Here is an 11,442-nt window from a genome sequence, read left to right as displayed (position 1 = left end):
AAAAAAATTAATTTTTTTCTACTTCTTGATTACAGACTTGTAATGAAATTTGTTCCTTGAAAAAATAAAGGCGTCATTCCTAATTTTTAAAAACCTTAAATTTGCAAATTTTGCTACACGGATATTATATTGAGCTGAATTTTTACAATATCCTCTGCCTGACTGTGTTGGAGTCACAGAATAATTTCTATTCATTCAGATTGACTCCTTCAATTCTATTACTAAACTGGTGGTTTATTTTAAAGCGATGCATGCTGGTAACTTCTCCAAAAAATGTATTACTGTTATTAGAGATAGAAACTTTTAAAAAGTGGTAGGCAAGATTTCATAAAAGTTGGAGCAAACATGTCATTATAGCTACAACTTCAATTAAAAAAAAATTACGACTGATTACATATATACTGAATAATTTATTTTTGTGATAATCATGAATCTTTGAAAAACAGAACGGAAACGAAGTAGTTTCGCGACCACCTTTTAAACTTTTGTATGGATCGTGGAACTTTCAAAAACGTAATTTTACGTGACCAGCTTGAAATGTGTTAAAATCATCAAGGAACTCATTATTTTGAAAATAGTTGAAACTTCTATTGTAGAAAATTTTAATCGGGGGCCACACTGGGGCTGGGCCCCTATCCCATCCACTGGTTGCTCTTTCTTTTCTTTATTTAAAACAAATTGGGTGCCTGGGCCGCGCAGCAGCCCCTAACCCATACATCATAAAATAATGTACAGTGTATGAAAACATTTTGTGTTATGCATCATTGTGGTGGCAAAAAAAAAAAAAAAAAAAAAAAAATTTAAAAAAATAATAAAAAGGAAATTACAGGCATTGTAGGTTGTTCTTACATAGTCGAATATTATTGGAATATATTGCTTCTTATATATGATTATTTTAGTAATTATTTTACAATATTTACTGACATTTAAAGTTCTATTGAAAGTTCAGAGTTTGTATTTTTGATTTTGTATTTTCAGGAAACACTGGATGATGACACACAAGTTGATGGAACTCAGGAAGCATTGAACAGTTGATGATTTTTACAGTGATTGATGATTCTGTGCACTATGGATGATATTTTGAAAAAGTGATGTCAGTTGTGGTCGAACCAGGGATCTTTATGACTGTATGCGGGTGCGCTAACCATGAGGCTATGACGGTTTGCTTCTATTTATGTTGATAATGATGATTTGAGGCATCGTATGTGTAGTAGGCTGCAATTGGTCGATCCTCTGGTTGCAGAGATGCCAACTTGCTCCGGACAGCAAATAAATATTTTCAAGTGGTAGTTTATCAATTGTGATTCATGGTTTAACAAATTCAATTTAGTCGATTTTTATCCACCACTATTTCTAAATTTTTCATAGGCTTATATAATTCGCCACTTTATTGTACTTATGTAATGTTACACCTTTTAAAATCAAGCAAAAATAGTCAAATATTTGCAAAATTTACTTTGTAAATACTTACCGTTTTTTTAATTAATTTGGCGTGTCCGGAGCAGTTGGCATATCTGCGCAGTGTTGCCAGGACTTAAGATTAAAAAGTAGCGAATGGGAGCTCCAAAAGTAGCGGATTCTAACATTTTGTAGCCCAAAAATAAATCATATATATATATATATATATATATATATATATATATATATATATATATATATATATATATATATATATATATATATATATATATATATATATATATATATATATTAACAAAATTAATATCACAGCATAAATAAAGTGTAAAGTTTGCCATGTTTTGAGTGCTCTAATTTATTTGGCTATATTTCTGTAAAACAGCGCGCCGTTTGCCAGAAAACACTAAAATTATAATAACATTGGATAGCTCGTTTTTTTTAAGCTTTTTTATGTGTAAAAATCAGTCGGAACTGTCTTCGACATTATAAATGTTGGTGCAGTCTTTGAGCTGCATAAGAATACTAAGAGGTTTCGACCTCAGCCCCGCTTCGTTCCCCAACCTCAAGAACCTTAATTACTCGCACATAAAAATGTTCTCACTAGCTAATTTTTTTTAAATAAAAATTATCTCGCGTTTCGAGGAAATTAAAACTAAGACCTAACTAGGACCCAATCTCCAACAAGAAATTCAGAAAAGTTCAACTTCATGGGTCTACATCTGTGTGTATTTAAAAATAAAAGGCAAAAAATCTTTTTTTGATAAGCGATAATTTATTTCATCATTTCTGCTTTGAAGTTCGAAACAATACTAAGTTCAAACATTCAGCTCGCAGATGAGAAATATGACTTTGCTTTTCTTTGTAACAGCATCAATAATTGTTTCAAACTCGATTGAGAATAATTTTGATAGTAATTTAGTGAACAAATGAATATTTTGATTTGGGCCACGTATAAAACAGTATTTTAAAGCGTATACGAAGCAACAAATATTTTTAACTAATTTTTTTTCATTTATAGTAGCCGTAACATCTGTTGTAAAGTTAAAAAAAAACAATGATAAAAAGATAGATTTGCACAAAATGCTCGTAAATATTTTCTTTTCTCGCAGCTCGCTTAGTTGCTGTGCTAAATTTACTTGCACAGTGAAACCTGTTAAGTTGACCATATCTATAAGTTAATCACCTATCTAAGATTTTGATGATCAAGTGCAAAACTGGTAAAAACAATTTATTATCATTTTTATAAAATGACTTCTCTTATAAAACCATCAAATTGTAGTTCCACTTCTGATCAGTTTACGCTAGTTTCACTGTAGTAGCTTTAATAATTTTCTAAACTCCTTTTATAGCACACAGCATATACATTACCGTGTTTATCATTTAAAGTAATTATCGTTCCTAGTTATTTTGCAATTACTATAAATGTTTCGAAAAAGGTTTAAAATGTTGACATTTTCGAATTAAAAAAATTGTCATTATTCAATTTTTCTGATCCCTAAGTGCATTATGTTTCAATTAACTTAGTCATTTTTATTGTTGTAGTTAATTATTATTTGAAATTTCATAGTATGTAATTTTTGTTTTAAAAACAAAATCCATCTTTTGCGTTTCTTCGTCATCATTGGGTGGGCCTTGGCCTGCTATGAAATATTTCTTCATGTCGTTCTCCTTGATGCCAATTCTGATTATCATTTGCGTTTGGTAATACGAATTTTATTTTAATATGATAACTATCCAAAACTTCATTTTTATTTGTTTAATTTATTTATTACATATTTGGCAAAATGAGGTGAAAAATAAAAACTGTAACCATAGCAATACATATTATAGCTTCCTTTTAAAAAAAATAATTTCATCGTTTACAACGGGCAAATCTAAGCTCTAGAGAGATATAAAAATTTTCCTATTTTTTGTGAAACTGTGAATAGATGGTGATTTACAAAAGTGAAATGAATTCACTAAAAAGCATTTGACAGTACGATATTTTTTGGAAACTCATTGTCATTCACAACAACTATTTTCATTCATCAGGTTTAATGACTTTGGATTTAATTTTTCTGAGTTTCAAAGCGAGTAACGTGATATTTTTTCTCCAGCAGATAAACGATATGTCCAGCAGATAATAGTTGGAGTTAAAAAACATTTTCCCCATCATACTCTCCGTGCATTTTTCCATATATCTTTGCGATTTCCCGAGTCTACGATTTGAAACATAAACATGGAAAGATTATAGACTCCATCAGTAAAACATATCAAGAATACAAAACTGAAGCGAGAACGTTTTCAACAACAACAAAAATGTCCTTTTTAAAAATGGTAAAGAAGCTGCAAACTTTCAGAATCATTTTATAATGGGAAGGGAAAAAATTAAAAAATATTTATATATTTCAGTAAGGAAAAAAAGTAGCGCATATTTAAGATTTGTAGCGTTCGAAAAATAATAAGTAGCCCAAAAAGTAACAAGTAGCGAAAATTCAATTTTCAGTAGCGGGGACTTTTAAAAGTAGCCCAATCCGCTACTTGTAGCCCAATCTGGCAACACTGTATCTGCGGTTGCTAAAAAGTGGTGAATTATATAAGCCTCCGAATTGTTTAGAAATAGTGGTGGATAAAAATCTACTAAACTGAATTTATTAAACCAAGAATCACAATTAATAAACTACCTCTTGAAAATATTTATTCTCTGTCTGGAGCGAGTTGGCATCGCTGTGTATATAAATAAAACTATTTTTGTGTGTTCTACATTGCATTAATTTCTTCAAATCATTTTAATAGCGATAATAATATAAAAAAATTAAAAATTTAGGGGCACTGTCAGTTTTGGTTTTTCCACTGACAACAGAAAGGCTCCTGTGTGTTATTAGACAGTGTGTCCCCTGAAGAAGTGCTGTCTTACAGATTTAATGTTTGCTCTTTTATATATTCACTTTAGTTATTGAAAATTAAAGAGGTTAGGTTATAAATAGAAAATGATTATAAGGAATTATTGAAAATAAATTTTTATAAAAGAAACGGTTTGAATAAATTTAATCTAGAACTTTGCATATTTTGATTGTTGTTTTAAAATGTTCTTTCAGTAGCATTATGTTAAATGGAAAAGGAAAATCGAAAGCAATAACAATTAACAAGCCACTGTAGAGGACTATTTATTGCTTAAAAAGCCTTCCCAACGCATTGCATTTAATTAACAAACTGAGAACTCAAATGTTGGCAAATAAAATTACTACGTTAAAGGTTTAGTTATTTGATTCTTTTTCGTGGTTATCAATATAAACATAAAAAATAGCTTTGTATCCTCTTTGAAAATTATACTTATAAGAAAGATGTAACTGATATTCTCCACTGTTTGCTCAGCATTCTGAGATATTACGCAAGGACACAGACTTCTGCTTGTTAATTGTAAGATAAAATCAGAGAAAGCGTTTTGCTAGATGTGGGTTCCATGGTGTAATGGTTAGCACTCTGGACTTTGAATCCAGCGATCCGAGTTCAAATCTCGGTGGAACCTGATTTGAATTTTTTTTTTTTATAAAAGTAATATTTTCAATCAAAAATTTTTTTAAATTATATCTTCATTACTTTTTTTTTTACAATTACTTTATAATGATATATTTTCATTTAATTTAAATAACATTTATTATTATTATATTTATTTTTACAATATTAAAGAAGAGCATGTTTCGTTGATTGTGTTGTATTTTGATAAACAAATTATTAAGATAAAAATGTTGCGATTAAGTACTTTTTTTTTTTACAACGGAGTAATTTCGCTACTTTAAAATTCAATTCAATTTATACCTTTCGAACTTTATTTATAATTCAGTTTGTATAAATACCTTTCTGACACGGTTCCATGGTGTAATGGTTAGCACTCTGGACTTTGAATCCAGCGATCCGAGTTCAAATCTCGGTGGAACCTGATCTGAGTTCTTTTTTATAAAAGTAATATTTACAATCACTAATTTTTCAATGTCAATTATTTCAATGAAATAATTAAGTAGTCAGCCTTTATCTTTTTGAACCAGAGAAATATTCCAAAAACCAGACTGAACCGCTTTATAATGCCAGAATCTCCGATGAATATCATAAGGATCTATTAAGTTGTTAAGAGTTTAGTAAATTGACACAACATAGAGACTTAATTTTCTGTGTCCAGGCTTGCCAACTACTAGGCTTTTTGTAAAATATATTATACAGTGGTAGGCATTTTAAAACCAAAGCTTTCAGAATTTGTGGCAATTTTGCCAATATTTTAAAAGCCTCAATACGAAAGAGCAGGAACTAACTGTCGTTGCATATGAACTTTTAAATCATTTATATGAGGTTGTGTGTAAAAGAAGTTAAAATGAATAAAAAAAATATATATTAAAACATTAACTTTGTTGCCACTAGAATAAATTTTTACAAGAAGCGTAGAAAGTTGGCAGCCCTGTATGTCTATAAACCTTTAAATAGTTTAAATGTTAAAAAAGAGTTCGCAATTCTATTACTTCAAGCAGAATATTTTGTTGGTCTCACAGAGTCACGATAGAAAGTAAATCCTTTATTCTTAAATACCAGATGGAAAGTATATTAAACATCCTTATAGAAATGGAATGGATATCTTATGGAAAACATATCTTATATTTTTGTGAACCAAATGGATATTCAGTTTTAGAAAATTAAAAAATAAAATTTCTTTAATAGAAGGCGCAATCACCACAAAGCAATAAATAAATAAATAACAAGATGAGTAAAACTAGATCAACTGCTTTACCCTAAACAGTCCTATCATCTGCAACTTGTTCAGTAGCGTGGGAGAAGATTGTGATTCAGAAATCATGTGTCGTTGAATAATAATTTAGTATCACATCGCCCCCACAATTCCTTCCAGATTTGCAGGTAAACGCCCAAAATTTCCAGAGGAGTCCCGACACCCACGACCCATGGCGACCCTCAAAAAGTTTGAGGTCGAGGCATTGCCTTCTTCAAACCTTGAACTACGCGATTGCAACAAAAAATAAATAACCTCAAATTTGAAACTGGACTCAGCAGCAACTGTTGAACAATGTCGATCACAAAGGATTAAATATCGATAGAAGAACATTGTTGTCTTAGATATAGATTAGTGGTTACCAACTGGCAGCATGCGGGTCGCAGCAGGCCCGCGAAGCCTTTTTTTTTTTTTTTTGTGGCCCGCGAACTGAAATATATTAGTTATCGTTTTTTTTTTCTTTTTTTGTGGACAATTTTCATGAAAAGTCTATATGGGTTTAAAAAAACTTTTCTTTCGTTTAAAAAAACCTAATTTCTCCGTTTCTGTGAAATTTAACATACTTACGGTGCAAAAAGTTTATTTCTCAGGTTTTGTATCCAAGAAAATATTTATTAAATTACAAAAATAATCGTGTATGTTGCTCTTTTTTATTTCGTTTTTTTGTATTTTGTGAATATAATTTAGCATGTGCTTATCAGAAATTTTCTCGAAGAAATTCTTCCATTTAACTTTTTGAAACTACTCATTTTGGATGAAATTATTTACATTTGTAAATTTTAAAACGCATAAAAGAGGGAATGAATACTATGTTTTATTTAAATTCCTAAATATCGAGCGGAAAAGAAAAAAAATTATTTCAGATGCTCGAGAATTTTTTTTTTGTTCAAGTCGAAAAAAATCTTAATTTATCACTGAATTAAATTTAAAAGAAAAAAAATCTTGTCACAAAGTTTCTGATTAAGAGAAGATTCAAAATGATACGTAACAAGCATGATTTGTAATACTTGTTATTTTGCTTTTTAATATTTAAAAAACTTAGATGAAAATCTGACAGTAATATTTAATGTTCTTTCAAACATAAAAGAGTCCTATATAAAATTTTGATAAAGTTGCGGTTCGCCATTAGACTGGTGTGTGGCCCCCGGCCACATGTAAATTGGAAACTCCTGATATAGATGGATAAATACTATCGTTCTAAACAAGAAAACAGTATCTCTTATTTTTACCATTTTCGGTTTTCGCCTTTATTAGATTCTCAATATTTATAAGTTAGTATTGGGTATACCAGAAAGCTCTGACAGCGAAAGTACACGCCTCCTTCTACAGTATTGCAAAGGGTTCTTTTATAAAAGAAAATGGTAGGAAGTTTACCCTTTTTAACTCAATGGTGATGTTCTAGCTCAGGGGTTTCCAACTTAATGAGGCCGGGGGCCACAATTAAAAACACAAATCAAATGGCGGGACGCAACTTTATCAAAATTTTATGTATGGACTCTTACATATTTGAAGGAACATTAAATATTACTGTCAGATTTTACCAAGCTGTACAAAACAAAAGTATTGAATTACAGATAAAAATAAGAAGTAGATATTTAAAAATATTTAATTGCATATTATAAAATTCGGGCTACAATACCTTTAATGTGCACTTATGTATTAAGCAATTAATGTGCAACTAATATCTAATTGTTAAGATATAAAACTTTAAGAAGGTTGGCATTAAAACTTGCATATTAGCACACAAAATGTTCAATGAGAAAATTGAGGTTTGTCTGCTGCAACCACCAGAAAATAAATATTTACAATTAGAATTTAAAATTTACAAATGCTTGTGTAAATATTTTTGTTCAAAATGAGTGGTTTCAAAAAGTTAAATAGGAGAATTTCTTGGAGAAAATTTCTGATACACACGTGCTAAATTATGTTCACAAAATACAAAAAAAAAAAAAAATGAAATAAAAAAGAGCAACATACACGATTATTTTTGTATTTGAATAAATATTTTCTTGGATGCAAAACCTGAGAAATAAATTCTTTTGCACCGTTTAGCATGTTAAATTTCACAGAAACGAGGAAATTAGGTTTTTATTAGCGAGAAAAGTGTTTTAAACCCATACAGATTTTTTACGAAAATTGTCCTAAGAAAATGACAACTAATATATTTTAGTTCGCGGGCCACAAAAAAAGGCTTCGCGGACTGGATGCGGCCCCCGGGCCGCCAGTTGGAAACCACTGTTCTGGCTTAAAGAGACACAGCATGTGTGGCGCAAATCATGTGTATACAGATAGAAACTTGTAAGGAAAGTAACCGACAGAACTAAATGATACATCTGATACTTATAAGGGTAAATGCTGTACCACTTTCTAAAAAATAAATAATAATTTTTTCGTGAACAGAATTTTCCGGTTGTCCTAGTAGAATAAAAAACAATACTTAACCGATCACACTCGGAGTTCTTTGCACCGTTAAAGAAAATTGCAATTAATAATCGTTTAGTGGATAAATTCACACTTACCGTATAATACCTGGAAGACAGCAGATAAAGTGGTTACAAAATATTAAGACGAAGAAGTCTTAATACACAGAAAAAGGGTACAAATTACGTCATAACTTATTAATAGAAATAAGGACAAATACCAAAAATTGCCAAAAAGAGGAATAGTGACTTTTTATTTAGTACGACAGTGTATATGTACTTTTTTCTGATAGTTTTTAAGCAAAAGTATACAAATTATCAGAGTTGGCCAAAAATGTAATCGATTACATTTTTTTATTACAGTAATCAATTACTTGTAATCATGATTACAATTTTCGAAAATTTTGATTACAGCTGTAATCATGATTACAATATTGATTACAGTAATCAATTACTTGTAATCGTGATTACAAAGTTTGATTACAGCTGTAATCATGATTACATAGTCGATTACAGTAATCAATTACTTGTAATCATGATTACAATTTTCAAAAAATTTTGATTACAGCTGTAATCATGATTACAATTTTGATTACAGTTATCAATTACTTGTAATCATGATTCCAAGTAATTGCGATTACAAGTAATCACAACAAAAACGATTACGAGTAATTATGATTACAAGTAATCAAAATATATGATTACATGTAATTTGATTGCATGTAATTTGATTACATGTAATTATGATTACATGTAATCTAATTACACGATTACAAAACTATTGTATTCTTATAAATGATTATATTTTACAGTAGATAGTAGAATGTATTTTATAATGATACATTTTGCACGTATTAACATGTACTGCATTTTGTACGTATTTGTATACGTACAAATGAATGTAACTAAAATGTATGTACATATGATTTTATCTAGTGCATATGTTCAGACATTTTAGTTTCACACACATGTACATACACTTATATTGTAGGTATAAAATATATGTACGTATGTATATAGATAATAATTACGTATGTATGTGCAAACAATGTAGACATGTACATTTATACACAATGAATATATGCATTTTATGCAAATATTTGTGTATGTAAAATGTATATCTATGTTCATGTACGCATGTATATACAAGTACTTGTGCTTGTACGAACATACATACATTGTCTGTACAATGTATGTCCCATGCATGTATGTGCAATTTATTTATGAACAGTACAATATAGGTATATCTGTAGGATATACAATATATGTATGTATACATGTACATGATATGCATGTCCAGTGTATTTATGTACATGTACATAATATGTTCATGTTCAATGTAAGTATCCAAATATGCATAATACATTTGTGTACGATTGTACGTACATTGGGCGTATTTATATTTCACATATATTCATACATGCATTCGACATGCATAACGTACGTACATACACGCATTTGAGATGCATATATTGTACAGATGTATATACATATAGCGTACAGATGTATATACATATAGCGTACAGATGTATATTCATATAATGTACATATGATGAAATGAACATATAATGTTCAGATAATGTACATATGTGAGTACATATACAGTACATATGTGCATAAATATATTGGGCATAATTCTTTCGTACAAATTTTACATGTGTACATGATTGCTATCCCTATCTATGCATATGGTGCAATGTATATATGTCCAATGAATGTATCCACACATGTACAATACACGTATGTTCCATGTATGCATATCCATATGTACTATATATGCATGTACAATACATGAATGTATGTACATACATTGTACATGCGTACATACATTACACGTATACATATGTACATTACATTTATGTCTAAATATGTGTACAATGCAATAAATAAAATGCATGTAAGTTAACTTTTAATGACTCAAGCAAGTTAAATGACAAAATCAAACGATACTTAAATTTAGTTTTCAGCTTTAATTGTTCTATATCATTTTGAAATTCTCTGAATAAAAAATTATTTTCAAGTATTTTCATGAAATGTTTGACAATACAGATTTATTTTTTTATAACATAATGCATGATTCATAGAAATTTTTTAAATGGTAAGAAAAACGGTAAATTTTATGTGTGGAATTAATATTTAGACATACCATATGCATAGATCCTAATAAAATTAAATATCCCTATCTATGCATATGGTGCAATGTATATATGTCCAATGAATGTATCCACACATGTACAATACACGTATGTTCCATGTATGCATATCCATATGTACTATATATGCATGTACAATACATGAATGTATGTACATACATTGTACATGCGTACATACATTACACGTATACATATGTATATTACATTTATGCCTAAATATGTGTACAGTGCAATAAAATGCATGTAAGTTAACTTTTAATGACTCAAGCAAGTTAAATGACAAAATCAAACGATATTTAAATTTAGTTTTCAGCTTTAATTGTTCTATATCATTTTGAAATTCTCTGAATAAAAAATTATTTTCATTTATTTTCATGAAATGTTTGACAATACAGATTTATTTTTTTATAACATAATGCATGATTCATAGAAATTTTTTAAATGGTAAGAAAAACGGTAAATTTTATGTGCGGAATTAATATTTAGAAATTCCAAATAAAATTATCGTTTGCTTTCTAAAAAATATGAGGTCGAGTTTCATATGCCTTAGAATAAATTTTAAAACAAATTTTAATAACTTTACTCACATAAATTTTTTAATGTATGCACAATGTATGTGTATATTGTGATTACATATATTTAAATGTACGCATGTATTTGTACATTACTTGTAATTATGTACATGCATACGTTGTAT

At 29.2% G+C, this 11,442-nt stretch overlaps 2 non-coding genes across 2 annotated transcripts; both read left to right on the top strand.

The window, feature by feature from the left end:
* The first annotated feature begins 4,855 nt into the window (after positions 1 to 4,855).
* On the top strand, positions 4,856 to 4,927 carry TRNAQ-UUG (transfer RNA glutamine (anticodon UUG)). The gene has a single exon. It is a non-coding gene; the product is annotated as a tRNA-Gln (tRNA).
* Positions 4,928 to 5,266: 339 nt separating this feature from the next.
* TRNAQ-UUG (transfer RNA glutamine (anticodon UUG)) lies at positions 5,267 to 5,338 on the top strand. The gene has a single exon. It is a non-coding gene; the product is annotated as a tRNA-Gln (tRNA).
* The last annotated feature ends 6,104 nt before the right edge of the window (positions 5,339 to 11,442 follow it).

Source organism: Parasteatoda tepidariorum, chromosome 9, assembly GCF_982258835.1.
Source record: "Parasteatoda tepidariorum strain Cologne lab strain chromosome 9, Ptep-v5.0, whole genome shotgun sequence".
In the NCBI taxonomy this organism is placed as follows: domain Eukaryota; kingdom Metazoa; phylum Arthropoda; class Arachnida; order Araneae; family Theridiidae; genus Parasteatoda; species Parasteatoda tepidariorum.
This window is presented reverse-complemented; position numbering and strand designations above follow the sequence as displayed.